The sequence below is a fragment of the Macaca mulatta genome, chromosome 3 (assembly GCF_049350105.2).
Source record: "Macaca mulatta isolate MMU2019108-1 chromosome 3, T2T-MMU8v2.0, whole genome shotgun sequence".
NCBI classification, from domain to species: Eukaryota; Metazoa; Chordata; class Mammalia; order Primates; family Cercopithecidae; genus Macaca; species Macaca mulatta.
The window spans coordinates 23,680,450-23,684,597 of record NC_133408.1 but is presented as its reverse complement, the minus strand read 5'-3'; the positions used below and the strand labels follow the sequence as shown (position 1 = coordinate 23,684,597).

General features: G+C 42.8%; 1 pseudogene; it reads left to right on the top strand.

Moving 5' to 3' along the window:
• The first annotated feature begins 2,441 nt into the window (after positions 1-2,441).
• On the top strand, positions 2,442-3,873 carry LOC144340174 (endogenous retrovirus group K member 24 Gag polyprotein-like; annotated as a pseudogene).
• The last annotated feature ends 275 nt before the right edge of the window (positions 3,874-4,148 follow it).

Here is a 4,148-nt window from a genome sequence, read left to right as displayed (position 1 = left end):
AGTGTATGAGTGGTTGAAGTACGGCCACCGCGATTGGCCAAGACTCAGTTATTGTTACAGGTGCATACTCCTAAGTTACATTTTCAATTTTGTCTACCAATTAAGCTAGGTCCCAGTTCATCCACAAGGACTCAAATATGGAAGTACAGAGTCCTTCTCAGGTCATATTTAGTTTGCTTTAACAAGACTATTTATAGAGCACTATATAACATGTCCAGCAATCAATAGACTGGTTTTATTCCTATAGAATGTTTTATTGGCCGAATTATTTCCCCCACTGCAACCTAGAACTCCTATGCTGAAGTCTTAATTCCCAGTAACACAGAATGTGCTTGTATTTGGAGATGGGACGTTTAAAGAGGCAAGTGAGGTAAAATGAAGTCATATGTATGGGGGCTAATTCAAATGTGACCCTTGTCCTTGTAAGAACAAGAGATTAGGACACAGACAACACATACATAGAGGTGATCATGTGAGGATACAGCAATAAGATGACCATCTACAAGCCAAAGACAAGCCTCAGAATTAAATCAACCCTGTTGACACCTGAATCTCCGGAACTGTAAGAAATAAATTATCGTGGTTGGGTGCAGTGGTTCGTGCCTGTAATCCCAGCACTTTGGTAGGCCGAGGCGGGTGGATCACTTGAGGTCAGGAGTTTGAGACCAGCCTGGCCAACATGGTGAAACCCCATCTCTACTAAAACTACAAAAGTAGCCAGGAATGGTGGCTCACTCCTGTAGTTCCAGCTATTTGGGAGGCAGAGGCAGGAGAATCCCTTGAACCCAGGAGGCGAAGGTTGCAGTGAGCTGAGATTGCACCATTGCACTCCAGTATGGGGGACAGAGCAAGACTCCGTCAAAGGAAAGGAGAGGAGAAGGGAGGGAAGAGGAGGGGAAAGGAAGGGGAAAGGATAGGAAAATTGTTGTTTAAGCCACTAGTCTGAGGTCCTTTGTTATGGAGTTGCTAACCCTCTCACACAGAAGGGAGTTTCTCATCTTTTCTCAACTTTCACAGTAAAATCTTCATATCCACCATTCCTGGGAACATTTGAATAACAATGTTTAAATGAGGTGAAGTATTTGTATTGATTTTGGTATGTTTTTTGTTTATATCTAATATATATGGCATTTTAGAAAACATTTCTTAAAGTTAAGTATTTCAATAATGAAGACATTTCGGGATAATTTGTTGAATGTTGTGACAAGTCAAAACGTCACTTGGTTAACAGCTGTGGTAGATTGCGAAGTTAGGCATAATCTTGCATCCCTTGTGTTTCCTTCAACTAAAAGACGGAATCTGTACTTCTCTGTGGGGAAAAGAGAGATCAGACTGTTATTGTGTCTATGTAGAAAGTAGTAGACATAAGAGACCCCATTTTGTTCTGTAGTAAGAAAAATTCTTCTGCCTTGAGATGCTGTTAATCTGTAACCCTAGCCCCACCCAGTGCTTGCAGAGACATGTGCTGTGGTGACTCAAGGTTTAATGGATTTGGAGCTGTGCAGGATGTGCTTTGTTAAACAAGTGCCTGAAGGCAGCATGCTTGTTAAAAGTCATCACCATTCTCTTATTCTCAAGTGCCTAGGGACACAAACACTGCGGGAAAACCACAGGGACCTCTGCCTAGGAAAGCTAGGTATTGTCCAAGGTTTCTCCCCATGTGATAGTCTGAAATATGGCCTCGTGGGAAGGGAAAGACCTGATCGTCCCCCAGCCCGACACCTGTAAAGGGTCTGTGCTGAGGAGGATTAGTAAAAGAGGAAAGAAGGCCTCTTGGCAGTTGAGATAGAGAAAGGCATCTGTCTCCTGCCCCTCCCTGGGCAATGGAACATCTTGGTGTAAAACCAGATTGTATGTTCTATTTACCGAGATAGGAGAAAACTGCCTTAGGGCTGGAGGTTGAACGTGCTAGCGCTAGCGGCAATGCTGCTCTTTATGCACTGAAAATGTTTATGGAGATGTTTGCATATACTCACATCAAAGCACAGCACTTTTCCTTAAATTTATTCATGTCACAGAGATCTTTATTCATATGTTTTTCTGCTGACCTTCTCCCTGCTATGACCCTATTGTCCTGCCACTTCCCCTTTTTCTGAGATGGTAAAGATAATGATTAATGAATACTGAGGGAACTCAGAGACCGGTGAGGGGCAGGTCCTCTGTATGCTGAGCGTGGTCCCCTGGGCCCACTTTTTCTTTCTCTATACTTTGTCTCTGTGTCTCATTTCTTTTCTCAAGTCTCTCGTTCCACCTGACGAGAAACGATCACAGGTGTGGAGGGACAGGACACCCCTTCATCTGGTGCCCAACGTGGGTGCGTTTGTCTAAGGTGAAGGTACGCTCGAGCATGGTCATTGAGGACAAGTTGATGAGAGATTCCCGAGTACGTCTACAGTCAGCCTTGCGGTAACCTTGTGCGCTCAGAATAACCTAGGGTAACAATGGGGCAAACTAAAAGTAAATATGCCTCTTATCACAGCTTTATTAAAATTATTTTAAAAAGAGGAGGAGTTAGAGTCTCTACAAAAAGTCTAACTATGCTGTTTCAAATAATAGAACAATTTTGACCATGGTTTCCAGAACAGGGAACTTTCTATCTAAAAGACTGGGAAAAAATTATTAAAGAATTAAAACAAGCAAGTAGGGAAGGTAAAATCATCCCACTTACAGTATAGAATGATTGGGTGATTATTAAAGTAGCTTTAGAACCGTTTCAAACAGAAGAAGACAGCGTTTCAGTTTCTGATGCCCCTGAAAGCTGTGCAGTAGATTGTGAAGAAGAGGCAGGGATAAAATCCCGGAAAGGAACGGAAAGTTCACATTGTAAATGTGTAGCAGAGCCAGTAATGGCTCAGTCAACGCAAAATGTTGACGATAATCAATTACAGGAGGTGATATATCCTGAAACATTACAATTAGAAGAAAAAGGTCCAGAATTAGCAGAGCCATCAGAGTCTAAACCACGATGGCCAACTCCTCTTCCAGCAGCTCAGATGCCTGTAACATTACAACCTTAAATGCAGGTTAAGCAAGTACAAACCCCAAAAGAAGATCAAATAGAAAAAGATAGTCTCTGTCATGGCAATGCCAATCCAAATACAGTGTCCACAATATCAGCCGGTAGAAAATAAGACCCAACCATCAGTAGCCTATCAATACTGGCCACCAGCCAAACTTCAGTATCGGCTGCCCCCAGAAAATTCCTATGGACAGCCAGAAATGTTTCCAGCGCCACAGGGCAGGGCGCTATAGCCTCAGCCGCCCACTATGAGACTTAATCCTACAGCACCACCAAGTGGACAGGATAGTGCATTACATAAAATGATTGATAAGGCAAGAAAACAAGGAGATATTGAGGCGTGGCAATTCCCAGTAATATTAGAATCAAGACCACTTGGAGAAGGGGCCCAAGAGAGAGAGCCTCCCACAGCTGAGGCCAGATATGAGTCCTTTTCTATAAAAATGCTAAAAGATGTGAAAGAGGGAGTAAAACAGTATGGACCCAACTCTCCTTACATGAGAACATTATTAGATTCCATTGCTCATGGACATAGACTCATTCCTTATGATTGGGAGATTCCGGCAAAATCATCACTCCCACCGTCTCAATTTTTACAGTTTAAGACTTGGTGGATTGATGGGGCACAAGAACAGGTCGGAAGAAATAGGACTGCCAATCCTCCAGTTAACATAGATGTAGATCAACTATTAGGAACAGGTCAAAATTGGAGCACTGCTAGTCAACAAGTAATAATGCAAAATGAGGCCATTGAGCAAATTAGGGCTATCTGCCTTAGGGCTTGGGAGAAAATTCAAGACCCAGGAACCGCTTGCCCCTCATTCAATACAATAAGACAGGGCTTCAAATGCTAGGCAGTGTCAGGGCACAGCTAAGGAAATGCATGTAGTGATGAACTGCAGGATGAGTGCAGAAAAGTTCTAAGGAGGGAAAAATCTAAATGTGAAGTTGCATGGAGAGAGTAATAAGACAGTATTAGAAACTTCCAGGCTTGTACTTCCACAGCTCTACAGAAATATAGTGTATCAAATCTAAGACAGAGGAACTCACACCAACCTCAACCTTAGGGATCCAAACAGCTTATTAATGGGAAGCTGGATCATATTGACTGGGGCACCTGACTAGTGGA